Source organism: Bos javanicus, chromosome 18 (assembly GCF_032452875.1).
Source record: "Bos javanicus breed banteng chromosome 18, ARS-OSU_banteng_1.0, whole genome shotgun sequence".
NCBI lineage: Eukaryota > Metazoa > Chordata > Mammalia > Artiodactyla > Bovidae > Bos > Bos javanicus.
The window spans coordinates 38,587,907-38,611,157 of NC_083885.1; the positions used below are offsets into that span (position 1 = coordinate 38,587,907).

The 23,251-nt window shown below is 37.7% G+C and overlaps 1 long non-coding RNA gene across 1 annotated transcript in view; it reads right to left on the reverse strand.

Annotated features, from left to right (window-relative positions):
* The window catches only part of LOC133230381 (uncharacterized), a 167,672-nt gene that overhangs the window by 86,605 nt on the left and 57,816 nt on the right, over nucleotides 1-23,251 (reverse strand). Inside the window, exon 2 of the long non-coding RNA XR_009730837.1 lies at nucleotides 12,934-13,009. This is a non-coding gene — a long non-coding RNA (uncharacterized LOC133230381). The remainder of the gene's footprint in view (nucleotides 1-12,933; nucleotides 13,010-23,251) is intronic.

Here is a 23,251-nt window from a genome sequence, read left to right on the forward strand (position 1 = left end):
CCTTTTCTCCTCACCCTCTCCAGCATTCACTGTTTGTAGACCTTTCAATGATGGCCATTCTGACCAGTGTGAGGTGATATCTCACTGTAGTTTTGATTTGCATTTCTATAACAATGAACAGTATGAAAAGGCAAAATGATAGGATACTGAAAGAGGAACTCCCCAGGTCAGTAGGTGCCCAATATGCTACTGGAGATCAGTGGAGAAATAACTTCAGAAAGAATGAAGGGATGGAGCCAAAGCAAAAACAATACCCAGCTGTGGATGTGACTGGTGATAGAAGCAAGGTCTGATGGTGTAAAGAGCCATATTGCATAGGAACCTGGAACATCAGGTCCATGAATCAAGGCAAATTGGAAGTGGTCAAACAAGAGATGGCAAGAGTGAATGTCGACATTCTAGGAATCAGTGAACTCAAATGGACTGGAATGGGTGAATTTAACTCAGATGACCATTATATCTACTACTGCGGGCAGGAATCCCTCAGAAGAAATGGAGTAGCCGTCATGGTCAACAAAAGAGTTCGAAATGCAGTACTTGGATGCAATCTCAAAAACAACAGAATGATCTCTGTTCGTTTCCAAGGCAAACCATTCAATATCACGGTAATCCAAGTCTATGCCCCAACCAGTAATGCTGAAGAAGCTGAAGTTGAACAGTTCTATGAAGACCTACAAGACCTTTTAGAACTAACACCCAAAAAAGATGTCCTTTTCATTATAGGGGACTGGAATGCAAAAGTAGGAAGTCAAGAAACACCTGGAGTAACAGGCAAATTTGGCCTTGGGATACAGAATGAAGCAGGACAAAGACTAATAGAGTTTTGCCAAGAGAATGCACTGGTGGCAGCAAACACCCTCTTCCAACAACACAAGAGAAGACTCTACACATGGACATCACCAGATGGTCAACACCGAAATCAGACTGATTATATTCTTTGCAGCTAAAGATGGAGAAGCTCTATACAGTCAACAAAAACAAGACTGGGAGCTGACTGTGGCTCAGATCATGAACTCCTTATTACCAAATTCAGATTTAAATTGAAGAAAGTAGGGAAAACCAATAGACCATTCAGGTATGACCTAAATCAAATCCCTTATGATTATACAGTGGAAGTGAGAAATAGATTTAAGGGACTAGATCTGAGAGAGTGCCTGATAAACTATGGACTGAGGTTCGTGACATTGTACAGGAGACAGGGATCAAGACCATCCCCATGGAAAAGAAATGCAAAAAAGCAAAATGGCTGCCGGGGGAGGCCTTACAAATAGCTGTGAAAAGAAGAGAAGCAAAAAGCAAAGGAGAAAAGGAAAGATATAAGCATCTGAATGCACAGTTCCAAAGAATAGCAAGGAGAGATAACAAAGCCTTCCTCAACAATCAATGCAAAGAAATAGAGGAAAACAACAGAATGGGAAAGACTAGAGATCTCTTCAAGAAAATCAGAGATACCAAGGGAACATTTCATGCAAAGATGGGCTCGATAAAGGACAGAAATGGTATGGACCTAACAGAAGCAGAAGATATTCAGAAGAGATGGCAAGAATACACAGAAGAACTGTACAAAAAGATCTTCATGACCCAGATAATCACGATGGTGTGATCACTCACCTAGAGCCAGACATCCTGGAATGTGAAGTCAAGTGGGCCTTACAAAGCATCACTACGAACAAAGGTAGTGGAGGTGATGGAATTCCAGTTGAGCTCTTTCAAATCCTGAAAGATGATGCTGTGAAAGTGCTGCACTCAATATGCCAACAAATTTGGAAAACTCAGCAGTGGCCACGGGACTGGAAAAGGTCAGTTTTCATTCCAATCCCAAAGAAAGGAAATGCCAAAGAATGCTCAAACGATCGCACAATTGCACTCATCTCACACACTAGTAAAGTAATGCTCAAATTTCTCCAAGCCAGGCTTCAGCAATACGTGAACCGTGAACTTCCTGATGTTCAAGCTGGTTTTAGAAAAGGCAGAGGTACCAGAGATCAAATTGCCAACATCCGCCGGATCATGGAAAAAGCAAGAGAGTTCCAGAAGAAGATCTATTTCTGCTTTATTCACTATGCCAAAGCCTTTGACTGTGTGGATCACAATAATCTGTAGAAAATTCTTCAAGAGATGGGAATACCAGACCACCTGACCTGCCTCTTGAGAAATCTGTATGCAGTTCAGGAAGCAAAAGTTAGAACTGGACATGAACAACAGACTGGTTCCAAATAGGAAAAGGAGTCCGTCAAGGCTGTATATTGTCACCCTTCTTATTTAACTTCTATGCAGAGTACATCATGAGAAACGCTGGACTGGAAGAAACACAAGCTGGAATCAAGACTGCCAGGAGAAATATCAACAACCTCAGATACACAGATGACACCACTCTTACGGCAGAAAGTGAAGAGGAACTAAAAAGCCTCTTGATGAAAGTGACAGTGGAGAGTGAAAAAGTCGGCTTAAAGCTCAACATTCAGAAAACGAAGATCATGGCATCTGGTCTCATCACTTCATGGGAAATAGATGGGGAAACAGTGGAAACAGTGTCAGACTTTATTTTTGGGGCTCCAAAATCACTGCAGATGGTGACTACAGCCATGAAATTAAAAGACACTTACTCCTTGGAAGGAAAGTTATGACCTACCTAGATAGCATATTGAAAAGCAGAGACATTACTTTGCCAACAGAGGTCCATCTAGTCAAGGCTATGGTTTTTACAGTGGTCATGTATGGATGTGAGAGTTGGATTGTGAAGAAGGCTGAGCACCGAAAAATTGATGCTTTTGAACTGTGGTGTTGGAGAAGACTCTTGAGAGTCCCTTGGACTGCAAGGAGATCCAACCAGTCCATTCTGAAGGAGATCAGCCATGGGATTTCTTTGGAAGGAATGATGCTAAAGCTGAAACTCCAGTACTTTGGCCACCTCATGTGAAGAGTTGACTCAATTGGAAAAGACTCTGATGCTGGGATGGATTGGGGGCAGGAGGAGAAGGGGACGACAGAGGATGAGATGGCTGGATGGCACCACTGACTTGATGGATGTGAGTCTGAGTGAACTCCAGGAGTTGGTGACGGACAGGGAGGCCTGGCGTGTTGTGATTCATGGGGTCGCAGAGAGTTGGACATGACTGAGCAACTGAACTGAACTGAACAATGAGCAATGCTGAGTGTCTTTTCATGTGTTCATTAGCCATTTGTATGTTTTTTTTGGATAAATGTCTGTTTACGTCTTTTTCCCACTTTTTATTGGGTTGTTTTTCTAGTATTGAGTTGTATGAGCTGCTTTTATATTTTGGAAATTAATCCTTTGTCAGTTGTTTCCCTTGCTATTATTTTCTCCTATTCTGAGGGTTGTCTTTTCACCTTGTTTATAGTTTCCTTTGCTGTGCAAAAGCTTGTCAGTTTAATCAGGTCCCACTTGTTTACTTTTGTTTTTATTTCCATTACTCCAGGGATGGAAGAGCCTGGTGGGCTGCTGTCTCTGGGGTCACACAGAGTTGGACACGACTGAAGTGACTTAGCAGCAGGAGCAACAAGAGGTAGGTCATAGAGGATCTTGCTTTGATTTATGTCATCGAGTGTTCTGCCTATGTTTTCCTCTAAGAGTTTTATAGTTTCTGGTCTTAACATTTAAGTCTTTAATTCATTTTGAGTTGATCTTTGTGTGTGGCATTAGGAAGTGTTCTAATTTCATTCTTTTACATGTAGTGGTCCAGTTTTCCCAGCACCATTTATTGAAGAGGATTTCTTTGTCCCATTGTATATTCTTGCCTCCTTTGTCAAAAATAAGGTATCCATAGGTACATGGGTTTATTTCTGGGCTTTCTATCTTGTTCTATTGGTCTGTATTTCTGTTTTTGTGCCAGTACCATACTCTCTTGATAACTGTAGCTTTGTAGTATAATCTGAAGTCAGGAAGTTTGATTCCCCCAGTTCCATTCTTCTTTGTCAAGACTGCCTTGACTATTCGAGGTCTTTTGTGTTTCCATATGAATTGTGAAATTCTTTGTTCTAGTTCTGTGAAAAATTTCATTGGTAAATTGATAGGGATCACATTGAATCTGTAGATCATTTGGTAGTATAGTCATTTTCACAATATTGATTCTTCTTACCCAGGAACATGGAACATCTCTCTATCTGTTTATGTCATCTTATCTTCTTAGTTAAGTTTATTCCTAGATTTTTCTGTGTACAGTTCGTCTTCTTAGGTAAGTTTATTCCTAGATATCTAATTCTTTTTGTTGCAATGGTGAATGGGATTGATTCCTTAATTGCTTTCTGATTTTTCATTGTTAGTATATAGAAATACAAGTGATTTCTGTGTATTGATTTTGTATCCTACAACTGCTAAATTCACTGATTAGCTCTAGTAATTTTCTGATACTATCTTTTGGGTTTTCTACGTACAGTATCATGTCATCTGGAAACAGTGACAGCTTTACTTCTTTTCTGATCTGGATTCCTTTTATTTCTCTTTTCTTCTCGACTGCTGTAGGACTTCCAGAACTATGTTGAATAATATTGGTGAGAGTGGACAGCCTTGTCTTGTTCCTGATCTTAGAGGGAATGCTTTCAGTTTTTCACCATTAAGAATGTTTACTTTAGGCTTAGCATATATGGCCTTTACTATGTTGAGGTAGGTTCCTTCTATGCCCATTTTTTGAAGAGTTTTAATCATAAATAGGTGCTGAATTTTGTCAAAGGCTTTTTCTGCATTTACTGAGATGATCATATGGTTTTTATCTTTCAATTTATTAATATGGTGTATCACATTAATTGATTTCCATATATTGAAGAATCCTTGCACCCCTGGAATAAACCCAACTTGATCATGGTGTATGAGCTTTTTGATGTGTTGCTGAATTCTGTTTTCTAAAATTTTATTGAGGAATTTTGCATTTATGTTCATCAGTGATAGTGGCTTGTAGTTTTCTTTTTTGTGCATTGTCTTTGGTTTTGGTATCACGGTGATGGTGGCCTCATAGAATTTAAACTTTATTAAATGTTTTCACTAAAAAGTTAGTATATGCAATATTACTGATTAAGGACACTAACATTCATACAACTAAGTGAGGATTTTCCCTTACTGTGGGGAAAATTATATGTCTATTCCACTGATAAGTGTACTGCACATTTTTTGTTTTCTAGCAAAGTTCTTTTGAAATGGGCTTTAGTATCATTTTAGGAAGACAGACAAAATCCATGTAATTACTTTAAAAATTCATCTTTTTCTTTATAGAACCAAAAACCTCCCACCTTGGTTACTAGACCTATTTCCAAATGACTCCTGTTTCAAAAACAAAGATACTATCAAGAGTTGTAAAAGTTAGTACACGTGTCATGAGGACCTTATATCATCTCTTGCATCCATCTTTTCTTTTTCATTCCTGCAGTCAATGCCCCAGCCCAAATCCTCATTTCCCCTTCCCAGACCTCTGTCTTTTAAGTAATGTCTTTCTGATGATCAATTATGCACACTACCACCAAGATCATCTTCTCAAAGCATAACTCTTTTGTCTTTTACCCTCTTGGTCACAAATGCTCAGTGGCTTCCAGGGAAGATTCTCCACTCTCTCACCTTCTAACACTTACAAAGTACACACTATGTGCCCAGCACTATTCTAGGTAGTTACACTTATTCTTCATTGTAAGGAAGGTAAAAATATTATTCCCATTTTACAGATAAAGTATTATCCCCATTTTACAGAGTTCAAGTCACTTGTCAAAGAACACAGATAATAGGCTTCAGTACTGAGAGTTTTACCCAGGGATTCTGGCTCCAGGATTCTACCTGCTTGTTTCTTTTCCTAGCTTAACTATGACTCATCCTTCTCTGACTAAACCAAATGCTTTTCTGCTTTGGGGTACTGGTTACAATTCTCTCTGCGCTGGCTATCCACATCCATCAAGTTCCATCTGAAATATCATCTTTTCCAGGAAGCTCACTGAGATACTTCTACAAATAGTGCAACACTGTATTTTGTACTATTTGTACATACATTGCTAAATTATAACTTGCAGGAGCAGAACCATTTCTCACTTTCACTGGCCCCCTTCAGTGTCAGTTACTAACAGAGAAGACTGGCAGGCAATTGCTACAATTGAAATAAATGAACTACTGATGGGTGCTGCTGCTGCTGCTGCTGCTACTGCTGCTGCTAAGTCGCTTCAGTCATGTCCGACTCTGTGCGACCCCAGAGACGGCAGCCCACCAGGCTCCCCCGTCCCTGGGATTCTCCAGGCAAGAACACTGGAGTGGCTTGCCAATTCCTTCTCCAATGCATGAAAGTGAAAAGTGAAAGTGAAGTCGCTCAGTCCTGTCTGACTCCTAGCAACCCCATGGACTGCAGCCCACCAGGCCCCTCCGTCCATGGGATTTTCCAGGCAAGAGTACTGGAGTGGGTTGCCATTGCCTTCTCCGGCACTGATGGGTGAAATCATGAAAATAAATACATTCACCATAGGCAAAAGACAAGTCTAAGTTTTTGAGAATTTTTCTTTTTTTTATTTCTACAGATGCCTGCATCTTGCATCTATTTTGAGCTACTCTTCCTCTTATTCCTATGAAATAAAAATCAAAATGTTTCTTTTCTTTCAGTTTTTGTTTAATTAAGATGATTTTCTATATGATTGACTATAAAGGCCATAATTATACTATCAAATTCTTTCAAAACAACAATTTAATGCAAAATCTTAACACTTGGCACTGTTTAACTCTAAAATGTAGTAATTTTTAAAAACCTGTGTGGGAATAAGGTGAATTTATTCAGGCTATTTTTGCTGGAATGCAAATGAAAGTTATGGCTACCTTATTATTTACTACTATAGCAAGCTCCAGGAGTTGGTGATGGACAGGGAAGCCTGGAGTGCTGCAATCCATGGGGTTGCAAAGAGTTGGATACAACTGAGCAACTCAACTGACTGAACTGATACACTTTTGTAAAGAGGAAAGGTTTATAAGTTGTTAGAAATAGTAGATGGCCGTGCCAAACCAAGATCCTTTCTGATGTGTTTATAAGAGGCATCAGTTATTATAAAACCAGGAACGACAACATGAAAACAGAAGACTATAGCTCAAGCAAGGTACACACCTTGATCTTTTTTTAAAATTTTATTTATTTATTTTAATTGGGGGCTAATTATTTTACAGTATTGTAGTGGTTTTTGCCATACATTCAAATGAATCAGCCATGGGTGTACATGTGTGTCCCCCATCCTGAACCCCCCTCCTACCTCCCACCCCATCCTATAGTTAAAATATTTAGGGAAAAAAGAATCACAGGATTATGAAGTTAGAAGAGGACTCATTAGAATCTTCTTGAGGGACTGTAGATATGACGGCAGAATAGAAGGACTTGAGCTCACCTTCTCTCACGAAAACACCAAAATCACAACTGATGAACAATCATCACCAAAAAAACCTGGAACCTACCAAAAAAGATACTCTACATCTAAAGACAAAGAAGGAGCCACAGCAAGATAGGAGGGGTGCTTTTGCAATATAATCAAATCCTGTCAGTTGGGTGACCCACAAATTGGAAAATAATTATGCCACAGAGGTTCTCCCACAAGAGTGAGAGTTCTTAAACTCACGTCAGACCACCCAGCCTGGCGGTCTGGGATGAAGAGGAGGAGCCCCTGGAGCATTTGGCTTTGAAGGCCAGTGGGGCTCGAGTGCAAGAACTCTACAGGTCTGGAAAAAACAGATTCTTCTCTGACCCAGGGCAAAGCAGTGACTCCACAGGAGCCTGAGCCAGACCTATCTACAGGATTTGGATGGCATCCTGGGGTTGGTGGAGGTTGGCTATGCCCAGTGCAGGGTCAAGGACACTGGTGGTGGAGGCCCCTTGGGAATATTCATTGGTGTGAGCTCTCTTGAAGGCTGTCATTTTGGCACTAAGATCTGGCCCCATCCAACAGCCTGCAGGCTCTAGTGCTGAAAAGCCTCAGGCCAAACAACCAGAAGGGCAGGAACACAGCCCCACCTGTCAACAGACAGGCTGCCTAAAGTCCTTCTAAGCCCACAGTCACCTGTAGATGCACCATTTGACATGACCCAGCCACTAGAGGGACAAGATCCAGCTCCACCATCAGTGGACAGAGATCAGTCCCTCATACCAGGAAGCCTGAACAAGCCTCAGAATCAACCTCACTCACTAGGGGACAGACACCATAAGCAAGAACTACAATCCTGCAGCCTATGGAAAAGAGCCCACAGACACAGAAAGCTAGACAAAATGAGATGGGAGACAAATATGGTTGAAAAAAAGAAAGATAAAACCCCAGAACAACTAAGTAAAGTATAGATGGGCAATATGCCTGAAAAAGAATAAGTATAATAAAGATGATACAAGATCTCAGAAAAAGAATGGAGGCACAGAATGAGAAGATTTAAGAAATGTTTAACAAACAGGTAGAAAATTTAAAGAACAAACAGATAAACAATACAATGACTTAAAAAATATACCAGAAGGAATCAACAGCAGAATAACTGAGGCAGAGGAAGGGATAAGTGAACTGGAAGACAGACTGGTGGAAATCACTGCCACAGAACAAAAAGAGAAAAGAATGCAAAGAAATGAGAACAGTCTAAGAGATCTCTGGGACATTAAACACATCAACATTCACATTATAGAGGTCCCAGAAGGAGAAGAGAAAGAGAAAGGGCCTGAGAAAGTATATGAAGAGATAATAACTGAAAACATCTTTAACATGGGAAAGGAAACACTCACTCAAGTCCAGAAAGTACAGATAGTCCCATACAAGATAAACACAAGGAGGATTATGCCAAGACAGACATTAATCAAATTAACAAAAATTGAAGACAAAGAGAAAATGTTAAAATCAACAAGTCAAGGCAAAAAATAACATCTAGGGGAATCCCCTAAAGTTATCAACTGATTTTTCAGTAGAAACTGTGCAAGCCAGAAAGGAATGGCATGAAACATTTAAAGTGATGAAAGAGAAAAGCATGCAACCAAGAATACACAGCAAGGCTCTCATTCACAGAAAAATCAAAAGCTTTACAGACAAACAAAAGCTAAAAGAGAATTCTGCAAAACCAACCCAGCTTTACAACAAATGCTAAAGGAACTTCTCTAGGTGGAAAAGATAAGGCCACAACTGGAAACAAGAAAATTACAAATGGGGAAGCTCACTGGTAAAGGTAAACATACAGGAAAGGTTGGAAATCATCCACACACATATTTCAAGAATATAAATGCAGGTTATTGGAAACACATTTGAAAGTAAGAGACCAGGAACCTAACACAATTTTGTATGATTATAGACTACTGTATCAAAACCTCATGGTAGCTGCAAACCAAAAACCAACAGATATACACACACACACACAAAATCTAAATCTAACACTCAAGATAGTCCTCAAGTCACAAGAGAACAAAAGACCAATGCAAGAAAAAAGACCTGCAAAAACAAATCCCAAAATAACAATAAGAACACACATATCAATAAGTAGCTTTGATGAAAATGAATTAAATACTCCAAACAAAAGACACAGAATGGCTAAGTGGATACAAAAACAAAACCAGTATATATGCTGTTAACAAGAGACCCACTTCAAATCTAGGAACACATACAGACTGAAAGTGAGGGGGAAGGTATTTCATGAAAATGGAAATCAAAGGAAAGCTGGGTAGCAATACTCAAATAAGGAAACATTCTCATTTACCACTACATCAAAATAAAACAAAATACCTAGGAACAAATCTAGCTAAAGAGATAAAAGACCTATACTGAAAAGCATAAGGTACTGATGGAAAGAAATCAAAGATGATATAGACAAATAGAAAAATACAACATGTTATTAAATTGGAAGAATCAATACTGTCAAAAGCAATCTACAGATTGACTGGAATCCCTATCAAATTACCAATGGTATTTTTCACAGAATTAGACAAAAAAAAATTCACAATTTGTATGCAAACACAAAAGACCCCAAATAGCCAAAGCAATCCTGAGAAAGAAAAACAAAGTTAGAAGAATCAGGATGCCTGATTTGAAACTATACTACAAAGCTACAGTCATTTTAAAAAGTATGGTACTGGAACAATAACAGAAATACAGATCAACAGAACAGGATAGAAAGCCCAAAAATAAACCCACACACCTATGGTCAATTTACCTATAACAAAGGAGGCAAGAGTATACAATGGAAGAAAAGACAGTCTCATCAGCAAGCAGTGCTGGGAAAATTGGACAACTACATGTTAATGAATGAAATTAGAATATTCTCTAACACCATACACAAAGATCAACTAAAAATGGATTAAAGACCTAAACATAAGACGAGATATTATAAAACTCTTTGAGGAAAACATAGGCAAAACATTCTTTGACATAAATCACAGTGACATCTTTTTTATCCACCTCCTAGAGAATGAAATAAACAAATGGGACCTAATTAAACTTAAAAGCTTCTGCACAACAATGGAAACCAATAAAGAAAATGAAAAGACAACAGAAAAAATGGGAGAAAATATTTGCAAATGATAATCTCCAAAGTTTACAAATAGCTAATATAGCTCAATATTAAAAAAAAAAAACAAAGAACTCAGTCAAAAAATGGGCAGAAGAGCTAAACAGATATTTCTCTAAAGAAGACACACTGATGGCCAAGAGGCACATGAAAAGATGCTCACCATCATTAATTGTTAGAGAAACGCAAATCAAAACAATGATATGTCATCTCACACCAGTCAGAATGGTTATCATCAAGAAGTCTACAAATAATAAATGCTGGAGAGGGTATGGAGTAAAAGGAACCTTCCTATACTGTCGGTGGGAATGTAAACTGGTACAGCCACTGTGGGCAACAGTAAGGAGGTTCCCTATAAAAACTAAAAATAGCAACTATATGACCCAGCAATCCCACTCCTGGGCATGTATCTGGGAAAAAACATGGTTCGAAAGCATATATGCACCCCAATGTTCTTGACGCACTGTTTACAATAGCCAAGACAACAAAGCAATCTAAATGTCCATCCACAGAGGAATGAATAAAGAAGATATGGTAAATAAATACATAAAAAAGAATGAAAAATTGCCATTTGCAGCAAAATGCATGGACCTAGAAATTATCATACTAAGTGAAGTCAGGCAGAGAAAGAGAAATATCATGATACCACTTCTATGTGGAATCTTAAAAAATGATACAAATGAATTTATTTTAAAAACAGACTGAAAAACAAACAACTTAAGGTTGCCAAAGGGGAAGGGTCGAAGGGGGTTAAGATAAATTAGGAGTTTTGGATTAACACACTACTATATATAAAATAATCAATATGGACCTACTGTATTGCACATGGAACTCTACTCAATAGTCTATAAAAACCTATTTTGGAAAAAATCTAAAACTATATATATATATATATATATATATATGAATGTGCAACTGAATCACTTGGCTGTACCCCTGAAACTAACACAACATTGTAAAACAACTATACAACAATATAAAATAAAAATTTTAAATGTTAAAAATAAATAACATTTTCATTATGCATAGGAAAAACTTAATCTCCTTCCTTTGGCTGGGAACACATATACACAGCCATTGTAGGTAAATTAAGAACATTCTTCATGTTTAGTCTCTCTTAGGGTTGGAGATTCTATCATTCTTTTTTTTCTATCATTCTTTTTTGTCATTCATACAGTACTTATGCTACATTTAAGTCTATTTCTCTTCTGTCCTGAAGATGGACAAGAACTGGCAACCATCATCTCCGTAACAAGAGCCTTCCTGTACCTGAAGATAATGTTTAATCCCTGATCAGTTTTTTTATCTCAAGAACAAAAAAAGTAACTTTTTTTGTGTTACAAAAATATGATTTAATGTTGATCTACATGTAACATCCTAGAACTCTAAGGAAGTGAGGGAAGAGGAAAGGAATAATCAAAACAAAGGTTTATATATACAATATATTATACATATTATTTATATTATTATAATATATAATATAATAATATATATTATATATAATATATAATATATAAGACTATATAATAATATAGTATTATAATATATATAATAATATATTATATATATATAACAAATCAAAAACAAAGGAACAGCAGGCCAGATAAAATAGGAAATAAAGGCTACATGGAAAGAATTAAACATCCTTGACAGACTCCAAAAATAGTATCTGAGTGCTCATTATTTGCAAGGCACTATGTAGAGGGCTTTATGCAGTTGTCGTATAGCTAACACTTAACTGAATGTGTACCTCATGTCAAGCATCATTCTATGTGCTTTTCATATATGAACTCACGTAATGTACAGTCTTTACAACATCGCAAGTATAAGATATTTCCGTATTTCAGATAAGGAACTGAAAAAGAGGCTTTTAACACCTTTATATTCTTAGTGCATTCTTTTAAGGACATCATTATTCCTATTTTACACACGTAAAAACTGAGTATCACATTAAATAACTCGCCCATGATCAAAAGAGTTGGTAAGTCAAAGAGCTGGGTTTTAAACTAAGAATTCTCTGATTCCAAAGTACTTTCTGACTACATGTTTAACTTGAGAAAAAAGAAAATACTAACAACAATAAGCACAATAGAGTATATCACATGCTAGTAGGTACTATTAAAAGAGTTGGGGAAATGCAACTCAAACACAGGAGGTCCTGTTTCAGAGCTATGCTCTTACCACAACACTATATTGCCCCTTGTAATAAAAATATATAATGGGAGCAACTGACTGGGGTCATGAAAAATGAGAATGGTCTCACCTGTAAATATATGCTGGTACTGCCATATAACTAATACTTGTTGAACACTCACTAAATAACTTCTGGAAGACACTGTAATATGTGACCTAGATTCCCCTCAGGAATGAAGGACTTATTGGACTAGTTGATGGGAGTTCCAAAAGAAGACAGCCCTCAACTACCAGGTCTCATTGAAAAAACTTACCTGTGGGGTTGGCTGAGGTCTTCGCTGGGATGCAGTGCAGCTCATTTCCTACAGGTGTTAATCCAAAGAGTAATCCCTAATAAATAAGAAACATCCTGAATGTTAACTTTGACCTGAGAGTTTGTTTCCCTAGGAACCCAACCTGAAACAACATTTCACAGAATCTCATTTAACTCTCACCATCCTATGAATCAGACGCTATTATTCTCATATACTCATTTTACAAACGAAAATACAAAGGTTTAACTTTCCCAAGGTCATAGAGCTGGTCAAGGATGGAAACAGAATTTGAACAGAGAAGTATAATTCTAGAGGTTATACCCTAAATTTCTATAAAACTGTATATATAGAGACAGAATCTATATATACAGACTGTTTATGTTGAGACTTGTCATTAGTTCAACATGTATTTAACACGGAGGGGAAAGAGGCACTGTGAGGACTCTAAGATCTTAAAGGGAAAAGATATCTAACATTTATGTTTAAAGCATAGGCAAGAATAATGTTAGCAGCTGGAACGACCTGAAATGTAAACCAGGTGGCCTGAAAAGGAAGACTGGTCAAGAAAATAGTCAAACAATTTTTACCTCTATGGCTTCCACAATTTATTTAAGAAGAACAAACGAAGGACCAAAAGTTAAAAAGTTCCCATATGAAAGAGGAGAGGAAAATGTTCAATTAAAGATAAACCTTACACATTAAATAATCTTAAATTCAAAGAGAAAAGGCTTCACTCTCCAATATGCAGTGTTTATCATTTGATACATCTGTCTAAGCATCTTTCCTCATATGAGAGAAGTTGAAAACACAAAATGGCATATGGACCAGACTTTAATGAGAAGTTACAGGGTATGAGTTCAGTTCAGTCGTTCAGTTGTGTCTGACTCTTTGTGACCCCATGAACCGTAGCACGCCAGGCCTGCCTGTCCATCACCAACTCCCGGAGTCCACCCAAACCCATGTCCATTGAGTCAGTGATGCCATCCAGCCATCTCATCCTCTGTCATCCCCTTCTCCTCCTGCCCTCAATCTTTCCCAGCATCAGGGTCTTTTCAAATGAGTAAGCTCTTCGCATCAGGTAGCCAAAGTATTGGAGTTTCAGCTTCAACATCAGGGCTGATTTCATTTAGGATGGACTGGTTGGATCTCCTTGCAGTCCAAGGGACTCTCAATAGTCTTCTCCAACACCACAGTTCAAAACCATCAATTCTTTGGTGTTCAGCTTTCTTTATAGTCCAACTCTCACATCCATACATGACCACTGGAAAAACCATAGCCTTGACTAGAAGGACTTTGGTCAAAGTGATGTCTTTGCTTTTGAATATGTTGTCTAGGTTGGTCATAACTTTCCTTCCAGTCTATCTGTTCACAATATTCTAAGAGATGTGGGGCAGTGTTAAAAGATGGGGTGGGGAGAAAGGAGTTAAGGCCATAGTTATGGCCATAGCCATAGCTTTTGCCTGAGTTATACTATTCAATCACAGATTTCCTCCAACGTTAAAAATTTCCAAGTACTATTAGCCATCTTAATTTTCTCACTTTTTCCAGAACAGATAAGATTCAAGACATAAATCCCTTGACTCATATGTAAGCTTAAATTGTGTAGAATCTATGTTTTAAAACTACACTTTTTTTATGGGCATGAAAATTTTCCTGTATTTCCAACAGAAGGAAGGGGAAAATTACAACTAAAATAAAAACCAATATTAAATTTATTCTCAGTGCTCACATGTCCTGGGCACATTTTTTATTTCACTCAAAACCTAAAGCAAATTTAAAATACATTCAGAACATGAGAGGGCCTGAAAAACCAAGTTCAGAGAAAATGGGATGCAGTTAGCAAAGATTACATGCATCAGTGAACTGTACTAAATTGAACACTTTTAAATGCCAGAGATTTTCTCTGTGAAACTGGGGGGTTTGAAAGGAAAATCAATAATGTTGGGAAAGAGAAACCTTCTTCACACATCTCTAATTAGTCATGGCAGAATCTGGTGGATTTCCATATTACAACTGGATCAAACTTGTGAAATTGGTTTTGATCCCAGACTCATTCAGTACATCTTCTAGAAGCTCCACTCAAGACAATCAAAGGCTTTTCAACCTTGAATGATCACCAAGATCACTCTTTCAGTGTGCATCCATCCTATATTATGTTCAATGTCTGTCTAATGTTGCCTCCAGCAAATCTCCCTGGAATTACCCTGAAAGAGCTCCATTTATAAGAACAGGCAAAGACTCTTCAAAACTGGTCAGCTTCAACTTTAGCTTAAGCCTTCAAAATCTGTATTAGTAAGTGAAACCAGGCATAAAGAGGCATAGTTCTTCATATCTTTTATTTTTTTAATAAGTAAGATAAATATTGGCCATATTGTTTACATTAGGGCACAAAGTCTTCTGTAAAGTCACCACTTACGTCTAATAATGAAATAGGTGAAGATTTTCTGTATTTTTCTAAATAATCAATATCAAAGCTGCTGATGCAAATTTATTTGAACCCCAGGGAACATATCCTTTGAAATTCTGGGAAATTTTTAAAAACAGTGTGCAAATCAATAAGTGGACAAAAACATCTCTGTCAATGTGTTCATTTTTATTTGGAGAGGAAATATATATTTAAATGTAAACTCTCACTCCCTCTATTCCCCAAATCATTTCTTTTACAAAAGAAATTCATGACAGTCATATGAACGTAAAACAGTCTTTCTGGCTATAATTAAAAGTGGTGTAGATTTCACCTCCCTGAACAGGATGACTTCTCAAGCCCAAAAGCCAGCCTTCTCAGTCTTCCTGTTTCTAATCTTTTGTAATACTCTCATGCTTTTCTCTTTTCCTATCATTTCACATCCAGTTTTGGAACTTTAGCCAACTGGTATGGTTTGAGGGCATTTTCAGAAGGGATTCTACTGGCTTGGTTTGGTTGGTATATGTTGTTTTGAATGGGATGCATCGTGAGATTAAAATATATTTTTTCATTACTGCCTATTTTCACAGTCCACTGAGCAAAAACACAAAGCAATTTTTTTCCTTCCCTCATTCTCCCTTTCTCCCTTCCTTCTCTTTCTTCCCCTGTGGAGTTCAAATTAAAGAAAGGTGAAAATTGAAGCTGTTGTAGGCAAGGCGATTGCAACATGCATATTTGATTTTTATGATGGATCTAAATTGCTGAATAAGGCCATGGAACAAAGGGAGACTGCGGCTTCCTGCCCATCACATGCAGCCACTGAATGCAGAACAAAAGCTTTGGCCATTAGGGGCTCAGCAGGGAGACACATTATATAAATGACTTTGTCTTTTTCTGTCCCCTCCCCCCCACTGGGTGCACTGGACAGGGATGAGGGTGTGGGGTGGGGTGGGTGTGTGTGTGTGCACGCGTGCGCGCTATGATTTCCCAGGGCAGGAGATAATAAATCCTGGCAGCAGCAGTGGGAATAGAAAACATACAGCATGTTATGATTCAAAAAGGCCATGCTTTACTCACTGGACCAGTGCAGCTCTCAACCCTGTGGTCAGAGCATTGCTGGAGACAACTACTTCCCTGAGGAAGTTGGTGTCTTTTCAGAACAACCTGTAGCTTTTCTCTTAACTACTTTGTTTCTTTTGTCAGGAATGATGAAGCATAAAGAAAAACACTTAAGAAAAAATATAAAGGCCTACTATTCCAAGGTAATTGCCATACCTGCTTAAAGAACAAACTGATATACAGTTCGTTGTGACACTCGTTTCCCAGGAAGCTCCTATTTTTAATTCTTCCTTCCAGACTCAAGGTTTTTCTTTGGCAGAAAAGGAGAACCATATATCAATAAAAAATCATAAGCTATCACATAGCTGAGTCAACCTGTTTTTAAGAGGCCTCCTGAGGTGGTGAGCTGAATAGATGCTACTGTTTTTCCTGGCTTGAAATAGCAGTAATGCTATACATATACATTCAACAATCTTTGTACAGACTTTGTTCTGAAGGATTTTAGTAAGCTTCAGAGAGGTGAATCATTTTATTATTTCTAATATTACTGTAAGAGGTAGGGATTAAAAGAGATTCTCTTGGCAAGTTCTAGGTGGAAGCACAGAGTGATTAAGTATATGAGGGTGATACAGTAAGCTGGAGGCAGGCTAAGAGTGAAACCCAGGTCACTGGATGCTCACTTCAGGCCTAACTATCACGTATGTTTCATGAGAGGAAATGACTCAATGATATGCTTCTATTTTTTAGTACAATTCAGAAATTATTCTAAGATGTTCTGACAGTCCTCCTACTCTCAAATGTAGTAGAGAAAGAAGTCCCACTGCGAACCAAAGTAACTGAAAGTCAGTGTCAGGTGCTACAGAACCAGAACTGAGGGTTCTTGGTGAGACTGAATTCCAAAGACAAACTCAACATAGGGCATATACATCCTTAAGCAGCCTAAAGATGATGGAATTGTGTAAAGCTAGCTAAACAAAATGCCATGAGGTAACTGCCATTTGTCATACACCTTACTTCCCTGTCTCAAAGTGGGCAATTCATTTGAAATAAAGTAGAATCATACCAGTTACATGAAAGCTGAGGGACAGACCGTGGGTTGTTACTGTAGAGTAATTCAGTTCTGAGCCACACAGTTCACCAAGCAACCTTTTACAAGTTCTTTTGGATCTTACTTTAAGATGATTAAATTCCTTCTAACTGGGTAGGAAAAAAATCTCTCAATAAAGACTGCTTAATGGATTAGGATGATATTGACACTTATGCTTATCAAAGGTTTAAGCAAATGGGATGAATAAATGGTTAAAGGGAGTCCCCTAAAGCTACATGTTCAGAGGTAGGGGTTAGTAGTACCGATGGATCAGTATATTGGAGAAAGTGAAGGAAAGAAAGTGAAGTCGCTCAGTTGTGTCTGCCTCTTTGCAACCCCATGGACTGTAGCCTACCAGGCTCCTCTGTCCATGGGATTTTGCAGGGAAGAGTACTGGAGTGGGTTGCCATTTCCTTCTCCAATATTAGAGAAAAGAATGCTAAATAGTTATTCATTTCTTTATTCATCTACTCTATTATCAAATATTCATTAAGGGCTTACTAAGATTCTGCCTTAGATAATAATTCTATATGTGGTTAGGGGTGGTGGTAAAGATATTACATAGTTATACAAATATCTACATAAATAAACATCTGGCAAGAGATATGAAGAGAAAGAGCAGTGCTCTATGAGAATATTAACTGGTAGGACCTACCTCCTCAGCAGGGGGTCAGGGATGGCTTTAATGAAGACAAGACAGTTAAGCTAAGCCCAGAAAGAAAAAGTTAGATATGCTCTAATTACATTTTCATTTTCTGAGGTACATCTCAAGATATCAATTAAATACGTGTCAGGAAAATGATGTATTTATTTAGGTTTACTTATACACTACTGGTAAAGAACTCAGCTGCCAATGCAGGCGACCTAAGATGAGGGTTCAATCCCTGGATCGGGAAGATCCCCTGGAGGAGGAAATTGCAACCCACTCCAGTATTCTTGTCTGGAGAATCCCATGGACAGAGGAGCCTGGCAGGCTACAGTCCATAGGGTTGCAGAGTCAGGCGTGACTGAGCATGCATGCATGCATACCTTCACATCTCATTTATCCCATCAAAGAAGAAAATTTTCTTACTTTACTTAAAAGTAAAACAAAAGACAAATTTGGCAACTTAAATTAATTTTAGAGTAAAAGTCAAAGGCCAGAAGGCTACAGTTGTACTGTACAACATGGTAGCCACTAGCCTATTTAATTTTAATTCAAATTTAAAATTAAGTTCTCCAGCTACATTAGCAACACTTTCAGTGTTCAACAGCCACTATATTGGACATCATTGCAGCTAGAGGCTATTAAAATTTAAATTAAATTAAACTAAGCATTGAGTTCAATTGTACTGGCTATAGTTTTGAGCGCTCAATTTCAAGTGAACAGTGGCCATCAGTGGACAGCACATATAGAACATTCTTATAACTGCACAAACTGCTATTGGGGAGCATTACAAGATTATCTAGCACCTTACTGATGCTCTAATTTCACTTTCTACCATCCTTGTTTATACCATCCTAGCCATGCTGGGATCTTTGTTGCTCCCCGAGTATACCAGGTATGATCCTGCCTCAGGACCTTTGCATAGTTTATTCCACACCTTCCTCTCCAGTCACATATAACAGTCTCCAGCTGCTGTCTGTATTCTTAGCCATAACAGTTTTCTTTCTATATTCCTCATTTTCCAGGTTTCCTTTTTCTCTGCTGCTGCTGCTGCCGCTAAGTCGCTTTAGTCGTGTCCGACTCTGTGCGACCCCATAGACGGCAGCCCACCAGGCTCCCCCGTCCCTGGGATTCTCCAGGCAAGAACACTGGAGTGGGTTGCCATTTCCTTCTCCAATGCATGAAAGTGAAAAAATAAAGTGAAGTCGCTCAGTCGTGTCCAACTCCCAGCGACACCATGGACTGCAGCCCACCAGGCCCCTCAGGGCTTTGCAAATATTACCTTTCCTTGGAAGGCTCCTCCTTCCTTAAAGACCTTTCCTTCAAATATCAGCTTATTTATTATCTTATCATCAAGAAAGCCTTTTCTGACTAGGTCACATTCTCCTCTTACAAACTCACATCCTTTTCTTGCATAGTGTTTATTATAATGACAGGTTTACATTTATTTATGTCATTTTTTATTCATATCACACTCTTCATATCCACTGAGAGTTCCATGAGAGCAGGCACCATGTCTGTTTTTGATCGCTGATGAATTCTTAAAATGTAGCAGAATGCATGGAACAAAACAGGAGTTTAATAAAAATCTATGATTGAATTATCAATGGATGAATGCTTGGGGGAAAAATAGCCAATGGTCAGTTAAAATATACATGCTGTTTGTGCTGCTTCCGTGCATGTTAAGTACCCAAATTTTAAGATTATAGATAGTAAGCAAAAATGAATGATGGGAAATGTGATGTCAGAGTGTGAAATACTTTAGATTGAAAAAAAGTAATGCTCTCCCAAGTATTAGGCTTCCCTGACAGCTCAGTTGGTAAAGCAACCACCTGCAATGCAGGACACCCCGGTTCAATTTCTGGGTCGGGAAGATCCCCTGGAGAAGGGACAAGCTATACCCACTCCAGTATTCCTGAGGTTCCGTTGAGGCTCAGCTGGTAAAGAATCCACCTGCAATGTGGGAGACCTGGGTTTGATCCCTGAATTGGGAGAATCCCCTGAAGAAGGGAAAGGCTACCCACTCCAGTATTCTGGCCTGGAGAATTCACTTCACTTCACTGCTCTCCCAAAAGATACTATAATTAGTTTAGGCATAATTTGTATTCTTTTTATTTATCTGAATTTTCAAGTATTTCTCCATCATCATGCATTGGTATTGTAAGGATGTTATTTTTTAATTGCAACATAAAAAATTATACTTCAATGCATCACAAAGCCAAACTACTTAGGAGGTACAGTGGTTAAAGTGCTTCCCTTGTGGCTCAGCTGGTAAAGAATCTGCCTGCAACGTGGGAGACCTGGGTTCAATCCCTGGGTTGGGAAGATCCCCTGGAGATGGGAATGGCTTCAGTATTTGGTATTCTGGCCTGGAGGCTTCAGTATCCTGGCCTGGAGAATTCTATGGATTGTATAGTCCATGGGGATGCAAAGAGCAGGACATGGCTAAGCGACTTTTCTCTTTTCACGGTGGTTAAAAATAAGAGTGCTTCTTTTTTTCCCTGCCTGACAAACCAGAGATGAATTCCTCATTCTGAAGTTTGCTGGTTCTGTGACCTTAAGCATGCCACCTCACCTTGCCTCTCTGAACTGAGCCTTTCCAATGAAGATAACAATAGTATTCACTATATAGGATGGTTGGGAAGATTAAATAAGATAATGGATATAAAACATTCAACAAATGGTAGCTTAAAACATATATGCTGAAATGGCCATATTTAAAGTGTCATGGCTATGTGAGCAAAGATCTCAATAACTAGTTCATTTCTTAATTTGAAAGTAAAAGATTTTGGGTTACAAATTCCAAGTTTGGCTTCTCATACCAGATATGCTCTCAAGGTACCTTTCTTTTGAATGTGACTGGTCCACATACTCTAGGAATTCAAGTTAGCACCAAAAATTAAATTTATTCATTTATTCAACAAGTACTATATGTCTCCTGTATATCATGCACTGGGTTAGGGATGATAAAGTTAGTAAGATAAAATATATTACTGTATTTCTCTCAACCTAAATAACCAACATGAGGCCTAGGTGAGCACCTAAGATGAAAATTTAGTTACCAATTGTCACAAACTATTTGCATTATACTGGTACAAAAGTATTTGAATAAATGATTTTTATAGATGTGTGAAATGTACTTTCATAAGGATATTTCTTAGCACTGTGTTTATACTATTGAATATTTAAGTGCCCAATAATTGTGGATTAGTTACATAAATGATAATAAACCCCTATAATGAAATACTACATAACTATTAAAAATGCAGCAGAAGAAGTACATTCACTAATTTGGAAAGATGTTTATGACACATTGGTAAATCTGTTTAGATTTTAAACTTGAAAAGGTTTCAAAGTTGCATATTTAATAAGAATCTACTTATTAAAAAAACTCCATGCTGCTGCTGCTGCTAAGTTGCTTCAGTTGTGTTCGACTCTGTGTGACCCCATAGATGGCAGCCCACCAGGCTCCCCTGTCCCTGGGATTCTCCAGGCAAGAACACTGGAGTGGGTTGCCATTTCCTTCTCCAACACATGAAAGTGAAAAGTGAAAGTGAAGTCGCTCAGTCATGTCTGACTCTTCGTGACCCCATGGACTGCAGCCTACAAGGCTCCTCTGTACATGGGATTTTCCAGGCAAGAGTACTGGAGTGGGGTGCCATTGCCTTCTCCGAAAAAACTCCATAGTGTATGTCTATATAAGCAAAATGACAGGAAGGACAACATCAAAATGTCATCGTTTCCTATACCAAGTTGTTCACAAATATGACTAAATATTAAAACCAAGAGAGGAATTGAAATAATAAACTGGTATAGGGTCACAATTAGAAATTCTGATTTAACTGATTCTCTAAGGGGCCTAGGTGTCAATATTTTAAATAATGCATTCTAGGTGTTTCCAATATGCATCTAGGATTGAAAATACTTTTTCCTAAGTAGTGGGACTATATTTTATTTTATCCGTTTTTCTAAATTATATACATGAGTAGTATAGATTATTCATGCAACAATGAAAAGTTATGTCACAAGCAGAATACTGTTAATATTACTACAGGTTGCCAAATACTGAATTAGGATGTAGAGTAAGGTTCCTCATTTTGTAATGCTTGATTTTAGCTAGTTATCTCTTTTCTTTTTTTTTTTTAAATGATGAGTTTATGGTGAAACGTGCCTGGTAATAAACATCAATTTTATTATATAAAGGAACAATTGCTGGCTTTATTGATTTGTTGAATGTCTGTTTATTATTTTTTTTCTTCTAATTTCTTTTGGTTTTGTTCTTTTTTCTCCACCCTCTTCAGATGGATGCTTAGATCATTGAGTTTTCAGCTTTTCTTATTTTCTAATATACACTTCTATAGCCAAAATTTTCCTTCTAAAAATGTTCTCTTTTTCTTCTAAGCATGATACTCTTTTCTAGTCTAAGTCCATAGTGATCTGGGAATATACTGTTCTTTTTCAATATTTTGACTTTTTCTGTAATTTCTAGTGATAGAACTACAGTCCAGTTTTTAAACTATTCTGTGTGCATTTTTTAAAAATGGGTATTAAAAGTCAAACAGAGAAAGACAAATATCATATGATATCACTTACATATGAGTCTACAAAAAAAAGATACAAATGAATTTACTTACAAAACGGAACAGACACAGAAAACAAACTTATGGTTACCAAAGGGGATAAATTACAAGTTTGGGATTAACATATACTATTATACATAAAATAAACAAAAAGGACCTAGTGTATAACATAGGAAGCTAATATTATCTTATAATAAACTATAACAGAAAAGAATCTGAAAAAGAATACGTATCTAAATGTATCTAGTCACTTTGCTGTACACCTGAAACTAATACATTGTAAATCAACTATACTTCAGTTTTTTAAAAAATGGGTATTATGTAGTTGTAACATGAATTCTGAAGTTTTACAAGTCACAACTGTTAAGTGAGTTGTTCACATTTTCCTTCTATTAATTTCTGTTTATTCTAAAAGTCATTGAGAATGGTGTGATAAAATCACTCACTGTGATCATGAGTTTCCGTATTTCTCCTTTTTGTCTCATAAAGTTTTGTTTTCTACAGTTTGAGGCTGTGTTATTAGGGACATACTTACTTAGAAT